We start from the raw sequence: 8,836 nt of genomic DNA on the forward strand, positions 1-8,836 counted from the left end.
TTTAAAATCTGAAAGCCTAAACATGAAGGAGAAAGTGATTCTCGGATTAGCTAGTGGTGATGGACTAGTGAGGGAGGCATATAAGCATTAGCATAGATATAAACAAGTCTTGTTCCTTTTCGGGCAGACTTGCCATGGATACCTCCAGCTCTCGTGATTTCATTGAAGGGACAACAGAATGCTGTGTAATGTTCCATGCAGATTTCTACTGCATCATGGAAGGAGACACAAACATGCATTCCTAGGTCATGGGCAAATCCCCGAGTAGCTGTAGCTCTGATGAGGTGGGTACTGCATATTTTTATCTAAGGTGGGAGGAACGATGTGGCATCCAAAGCAGTCTCCCTGCGGACTGCTAAGCTGGGTGGGCTATCATAAGCCCACGATACTCACAAATTGGGGTTGGTGGTTTTTCCACATACACAGCTGTTGCTGAACATGACAGGAAATCTACCTACTCTAAAAATGTCCTTAAGATCTGGTGTGATATTTTCAACTATCATCTGGCACCTTCAATTACTGATTAGAGACCACTGTGTTTGTATTCGTGTTCATGTAGAAATGTCTCTTTAACATAGTAACACATTGAGTCTTTTAAACTTTTAAAGCTTCTTTTGATACAGTAATAATAAATAATCATCTTTATAAACCATCTTTATGACAGTAACTCACAGAAATCTAGTTTCTTATCAAAGTGCAGGGCTCTAAGACAATGTTTTCTTATTTTTCTCTACGATTTCAATAACTCACTGATTTTTTTCACTTCTTTTAGAAATTTATATCTCAGTTATAAGCATAATGATTTTAACTTTTTCTACATATGGAACTGAAAGATGAAAGAAGAAAATTTGTATGAGAAAAGATGCCATAGAGTGAGTTATATAAATAACAGTTAATGAGGACTGGGTAGCTACAAGTTTACCTTTGATGTGTTATATGCAGTCTAACCACTAGGATCCTGAGAACTCTGACATTCAACTGACAACAAACATGGACTGCCAGAAGTGAATCTGAACCTTGCAGAGCCCCATCATAGAAGAGCAATTCTGAGCAAGGAAAAATTTTCCTTTAGACTGGCTTCTCTAAGGCCTGCCTAAGCAGAAAACACAAAAATTATCATTTGTGTGGTTATTTATGATGATCGGTAAATCCAAATTAGAGTTATTTTGGATGTTCTATGTAAACATTCCAGATAAAATGTCTCCTTGTATCCTAATAGATAAGGATAATGTGCCATAGATAAGGATAGATCAGGGTAGTGCTAATATGATGCTCTTTTGAGCCTTGTGGCATTGTAAAAATTAAACTAGATTGTGTAAACTCTTAAATTATATATGAGATTACATATAATATGAGATTACATATAATCTCATTTAATTCATACACACATATGTAGAATGCTTAAGGGTCACCAGAGGGCGCTAAGGCAAACTTTGCTAATAAGACATGGAAGTCATGGCAAACTGACTTGTGAGTCACCCAGAGAAATCAAGGGCAGAAGGTAAATAGTAGTTAGGAAATATCCATTGAATAAGATTTGTCTTGCTTACATGAATTTAAAAAGGTAAAGTTGAGACAGAGCCTTGAGATAGTCATTACTAGCTTTAGGAGTGTTTAGCACCACAGCTTATCATTAAAACACCTTGAGTTTCAACAAGTAAAACTGGTGTTTTCCTTTATTTAAAAAAAATTTTTTCTTTGAGATCCCAAAGGGCCATCTGAAGATAGAGATTCATTCTAAGTTAACTACTTGTTCTACTCTACATAGTTTATTCCCACCCTATGGGGATGGGTCATTTACTTATTCTTTTATTCAATATATATTGACTATTCTTGGTGTGTCATCTAATGTTAGCATAGTGGATCCTGAAAAAAAAAACTGGCAAGATAGATACCTTCATGGAAATTTTGGTCAGTGATGGGGAGTTTTGGAATATATCCTAACAAATCAACCAGTACATATGTATTATGTGCTGAAAGGAATAACAAAGTAGAGTAAGAAGGAAAGAGAATGAGTATTGAACCAAGGTGGATGATCTGGAAGTTCCTTTATTAAGAAGCTTGAGACAAGTGAAAGAGTAAGCCATACGCAACTCTTGTAGATGTGATTTCAGATACAGGAAACAAAGTGTGAAAGCTTTCTGAGACAGGAATATACCAGTAAAATGTGGATAAGATTGCAGGGCTTTGGGCTAAGTGACATGAGCAGGCAGAGAGCGTTAAATACTGCAGGATTATATCTCTTTTCAAGTGGAATCTTAAAGAATAGACTCCCTCCAAATGGCAAGTAAACTGGTGGTTTTTAGAGCAAAAGCCTTTGAGTGTGGGGAGGGAATTGAGATATTAATCAAAGTATATCAAATTTCAGTTGTCCAGAAAGAGTAGAGATCCACTGTACAACGTGGTATCTGCAGTTAATGACAGCATGTTATATACCTGGGCACCTCCAAATAAAGAAACTGTGAGAATTCTCACCATAACAAAACGACAATCTTGTTAGTAACATATTCACTAGATTGACTTATGCTTTTCACAAGGTATTCTTTTTTTGTTTTTGTTTTTAGTGGTACTATAGTTTGAATTCAGGATCTCGTGCCTGCTAGGTAGTTGATCTACTTGAGCCTGTGTCCCTTTTTTGTTATTGTTATTTTTCAGGTCAGGCACAATATTTATTTGCTGGAGGTGGTTTCAAACCTCAATTCTCCCACATAGCTGAGACCACAGGCATGCATTTCACCTAGTTTATTGGTTGAGATAAGGTTGCTAACTTTCTACCCTGCCTGGCCTTGAACTACAATCCTCCCAATCTCATCTCTGCCTCCCAGATAGCTGCAACTATAGGAATGAGTCCCTGCACTGGCCATAATGTAAATATATTTCAAAACACCACATGTCATATATATATACATATATATATATATATATATATATATATATGCAGGTAATTATATACAACTTACCAGATAGGAAAAAAAACAACAAAGAGGCCTATAGCAGGTGTAAATACATGGAGAATGGCAGATGAGGTAGGGTAGTCCAGAGAATATAGGACTTAAAGGAATAATGTACAGCCTCTGGCTTTTCACCAGGGTGAGTTGAAGAGCCAGTGAAAATTTTCGGAAGAAGTGTAATGTCATCTGAAGTTGTAAAACCACTACTTTGTTTCACCGGTGATTGTAGACTATAAACAACAAGGAAAGGTCTAGAACAACTATCCAGGCTAAAGGTAGAGAGGCATGGCAACAATGCAGATGGGTTGTAATGATGGCTTGGGTCACATTCTAGTTACTGGGGTTGCATAAGCAGTCATCTCCAACATAGTGGATTGACACAAGCCATTTAATGGACATACAAGTTCTGTGGGTCAGGGATTTGGAATTTCAAGGGCATAGCAGGGCCCCTAAGGACTCAAAACATGGAAATGACCCAACAGCTAGGAAAACGCTTTGTCTCATAGTAAAGGTTAAGAGAAAAAGCATGTTGAGAAGCGTAGTGAATAACCGAAATAGTATCTGAAAGCTGACAAGGAGACAAGATGAGAAAAACGAAGTCTATTGCTAAAAGAAGGGCAAAACTAAGCATTTTAGTATTCAGGAGAAGTATCCTGTGGAGCTAGACAAATGGATGAATTAAGAGAGGGAGGGCATATTTGTGGGGGCCAAGGGTTAGAATCTAGAGGCCAAACGGAAGAGACCGAAGAGCTGGTCTCTGATGAGAGCAGAGCTCTTTGTGTATTAATGAAACTAAGAATGAAGGCAAAGTGCAATTTAGTTGGTAGATTTGATAGTGACAGAATGGGGAGTTCTAATATGCTTGCTTCTGTTTTCTTCTTAAAGCAGTGTACAAAGGGATTGGTAGAGAGTGAGGACATTGGAGGAGATACAGTGCATTTACACAGAAAGGAAAATAGAAAGTGTTCAGTGTGGAGAGGGAGAGGTTTCCTACACCTGCCCAGAGTACTGATTTATGATCATAGAATTAAGAGAGTCCAGCTTGGCTTTCTCAGCAGTATCAGTTGCTTAAATATGGCTATGAAAAAGGCAAATAGTTGTATTCAACCAATATCAGACTATGTCCTGCAAGTGCATCCTAGAGAAAGAGGGGTCTGAGAGCTAGCAATCTTTTTTTTTCTTTTTTTAGAATAATTCTCTGTTTGCGACCTTTGTTTTTTCATATTTACTTGCATATATTAGTTGTACAAAGAAGTTAAGAAGTTTCATTGTAGTATTTCCATATATGTGTATAGTGTATCCCAATCAATTTCATCTTCTTTCACTTTCCTTCATTCCTGCTTCTTAAAATAACTTGAGTAAGTGTCATTGTTCTGGTTTAATAGCTAAAGTACTTCCATCATGTTTCACATCTGTGCCCCTGTTGTCTGTAATCCTAGCTACTTGAGAGGCTGAGACTTGGAGGACGGTGGACAGAAAAATTTACTAGACCCCTTCCAAACCAATGTTTGGGTATGGTGACACGTGTCTGTCATTTCAAGCTGTGTGGGGGACTGAGATTCACAAGGCCATGATTCCAGACCAGCCTGGGGAGGAAAATCCTTGAAACTCCATCTCAAAAGAGTGAATCTGAAACTGGACTTGTCACTGCAGTAACTACAGTAAACATAAAATATGTGGAACACGGCCAAGGCATGTGTGGGGGGGAAAAATGAAACACAATCTCACAAGCCACTGATGAAGTAAACAACTCTAGGCATGGCACAGTGGAAGAATGCCTGTCTAGCAAGTCTGAAGCACTGAATTCAAACCCTAGTACCACTGATTTTTTACTGTGATGGAATACACATATACATTTGGATGAGAGAGGATAGTAGGGATAATGGACTCGTTAAATACATAGAGTTTCCTTTTCCACAGTACTGTAGAAGAAAAGTAGGGAGTAATAGGGTAGCATTCATTTAGTCAGGTGCCACAAGTGGTATAGCAAATAGTCATAGGCTTCTTTAAAACTATGACTTGAATAATATGAAACTTTTGGCCTTGCAGAAAACTAAAATGAAGAGCATTCAAAGTAGGGGAAACTGTGCAGAAGGTAGTGAGTGAAAAGTAGCTCCATATTCTGAATGCTTTATTTAATGTGCATTGATCATTTTACCTCACACCTACAGAGCTGATGTGTGAGTCAGGTCTCAGCTCAAGGCAAACTTACCCAGAGACCACTGTCTCTTTCCATTCTCTCGATAGAACGAATGTGTTTGTTTCCTTGACACAATAAAGGAAGTTCCAGAAATGAATAAAAGGCTAACAATAATAAGTGAGGTACCTCCTCTCAGATAATTTACACTTTATGAAAACGTACATGGGAATTCCATGTAGTGTTATGGGATCCAGTTGAATATATTCTAGTGATCACCAACCAGAAGTGAGCATATTCAATAAGAATGCCACAAATACATGAGCAACCTTGACACAAGGGATTATGGCAAGTACATGATGCTGAAAAGATAGAAACACATAGGAACTTACGTTTTCCGCATTGCTGGATACAAGTGTAACCTTGAGCATGTCTTTCAGGAATCCTATGTTGGTGACATATCCATCATTTGGCCCCTAACACATGAAGCAGTTTTATTCACTCAGCCTTTTCCCCTGTTAGCTTTCTTTACCTTTCTTGTCTTTCCATTATGTGAGCAGGGAAGCACCTGTTAATTGCTATCATTAACACAGGGACACTTAGATCCTTGGGGGAAAGAAATCTAAATGGTAAAGGGATGGGAAATAGAACATTTCAACTCTTCATGGTAATTCAGTTTATTCTTCAGGGCTTCTCAGATTCCTGAGGGTTGATTATTTATTTGTGCAGCTTATTTTTATTTTCCTTCCTAATTATTATCTGACATTTCAGCTCCAAGATTTGAGAAATCATGTGCTGTCCCCTCTACTCAGTAACATTAGCAATTAATGTTTTAAGAACCTAATTTCCCATGTATTAATGAACTGTAATAAAAAAATAAATCAGTGGAGGAATTTAATTATCGTTGAGGTCTCTTGGTTCTACTTAGAAAGCAAGACATGCTTAGTATCTCACTCTTAGTAGACTCTTAGGTTAAAAGTCATGTTAACTTTCAGGATTATTTTTTTTCTGCTCTAATTATTTTTCTGTTCAAGCTTGATTCCTTGTTTTTTATATGTTTTTATTGTAAAAATACTGTTGAGTGTGGTCTGCTTCAGAGATCACAGGTAATGAGGCCTGCTATCAAGTACATGGACTAGTATGGGTTCTTTTTAGTACCTTCAAGAGCTCCTGCAGGGTCACTAGGTAGTTCCCATGAACATGCAATACTGGCTGATTAGTGGCTGAGAAGAATTAGAACTGAAACATAGGGAAGCATTTTGAGTCATACTAGAGGTTGAGATCTGCTCTTCAAGGATAGATGGACATGGCTGGTTTTGAGTCTTTGAATTGGCAGGCACTCGCTTACATGGAGAGGTGCTAGAGTTGAATTTCAGTGCTATTTAGGAGTCCATAGAATCTGTCTCTCCTAAGACTCTTTGCAGTGGTCCCAGTCATGGGACTAAAGCCAAATTAGGTTGTAGTCCATCTTACAGAGAAATAGAGATGTTTCTGGCTCTGGAGCCAGGACTGTGGTTAGTGAATCTGTCACTTGAAATATTCCTCCCAAGACTTGGGTTCTGCTGGCTTTTTTACCTCCTTTCATCTGAGTCCCACACTGCCCACAGAAACACTTCGTCCACGGATGACTGAAGAATTATTGTTGCTGTGAGGAGATAAGACTAGGATACTTTCTATCCCACAAATTTACCAACCTATTTTTTTCTTTTAAACAGAAAGTGAGATAATTCACTGAGGTCAAAGAGGGAAAGTGTTTAAAGAGAATAGAGGAGACTTAAGATAGAGAGAAATAGAGTTATTGAGCAAGTTGCTTGTGTCTCTCTAGCACTGAAGTGAAGTTACCAAGTGCAAATTTATAATGATACCATTTTCTCTTAAATATGGAGTAGACTGATGAATTCCTTCAGAGTAACCGTCTTTCTACTTATGTGTGATAGAGGATAGAGAGTGACAAAAATCTTTTGGAATTGGTTAACAAAGTGGACATGAATAAGAGTATGCATTTTTACTTAATTAGAAAGAGAAATAAAGATAAAAGAGTTGATGGATTTGGAAAAAGTAACAAAGTCCAAATCCTGGAAATGACAATGGAGTTGAAGAACTGTTAGGTTAGAAATAGTCCAATAAGCATGCTGGAAATTCAAGGGACATATGTTGGATTTAGTGACTTAAAGGTTGGGCGGTGATATTTTCTCAAGGGAGACTGTGATAGAAGCAGAATGGAAAAAGGTAGTGGAAGTGGAAGTCAAAGTATTGGAGAATTCATGCGTGTGGATGATGAAATCCTCTAGGACTGTGCTGAGAATTAGGTGAAAAGGGAAGGCAGGTGCTAAAAGCCTTAATGAATGAAGCAGCGAGGGTGAAGAGAAATATTACTTTTGCCTAAATACAATGGAATTATTGAAACATGAGATAATAATGCTCCTCTTCCTAGAGGGCCACCAGGCAAGCGATATCAGAGGGAGGAAGATTTCAGTTTAAGCCAAGGGGGTAGGGTAATATTCCAAGGGACACAGACAACTTGTGTTTTACAGGAGGGGCAATATTAAGTGAAGATGTAGATTCAGGTAAGATTTGTTTCCACAATAAGTCCTTTTCTTCCTTTTATGCCTCTTTGCTTAACATCTGTCCACTTATCTATCCTTTTTTCTCAGTAGGTCTTTTCTGGAATTGTTTCCTTTGCTTTTAATCTGATGCAATTCCATTAGTCAGTTCTTGCTTATTTCTTGAGCTAGTAGAGTCTAGTTTAGAAAGCAGTGCCTGTGTCTATATCTTCTCTGCCTATATCTTTTTTCCATGTTTTCCTGGAATATTTTCAAATTTTCAAGAATTATATTAAGGTCTTTGATCCATTTTAAATTGATTTTTATACAGGGTAAGAGACAAGATTCTAGTTTGACTCTTCATACTTATGGATAGCCAATTTCCCCACATTTTTTTTTTTGTTGAAGAAGCTATAATTTCTCCAACATATTTTTGGCACCTTTGTCAAAAATCAGATACTCATACCTGTTGTGGGTTTATTTCTGAGTCTTCTGTTTTATTTCGTTTTTCTATACATCTCTTTTTATGCCAGTATCATGCTGCTTTTGAAATTGTGGATCTGTAGTGCAAAACTTAGAGTCAAGTGCTTTATACCTCCAGCATTGTTCTTTTTATTCTCAAGACTTCTTTGGCTATTAGGGGTCTTTGTACTTATATATGAATTTTAGAACATTTTTTTTCTGTTCTATGAAGAATAACATTGCATTGAATCTAGATTGCTTTAAGTAATAGCCATTTAGAAACATTCATTCTTTTTCCTCTTTACCATTCAATGTGACAGCTAGGGAAAAGGTGTAACAGATGGAAAAATAAGCCTCTGTAGAAGAAAGGAACACCGATACACAGAGTATGTCCCTTCTCAAAGAATCTTTACCCCAACTTAACAGTTCATGGTAATCATAGTGAAGAGTTTACATTTTAACTGTTTTGGCCATATTTAATACTCACTTTTAATTCTCTTATCTCAGATAACAATTCAGGGTTTTAATTTATTGTATTCTATTTTAGGATGAAAGATGTCCTCTAATTTTATGAAGAAAATCGGTAACTCCATTAATGGAGCTAGCTAATATTTGTGCCATAGTGAAGGCACAGCTCTGTTTCCAACTGCCTCTTTTATGCCTCTGAGGCTTCACCTGATTCCTACCGCCATCTACATGGTACCACTTTCTAGGATTGGCTTCACTATACTCAATCATCCGTT

The sequence above is a fragment of the Dipodomys spectabilis genome, unplaced genomic scaffold (assembly GCF_019054845.1).
Source record: "Dipodomys spectabilis isolate Male_0828 unplaced genomic scaffold, ASM1905484v1 ptg000004l, whole genome shotgun sequence".
NCBI classification, from domain to species: Eukaryota; Metazoa; Chordata; class Mammalia; order Rodentia; family Heteromyidae; genus Dipodomys; species Dipodomys spectabilis.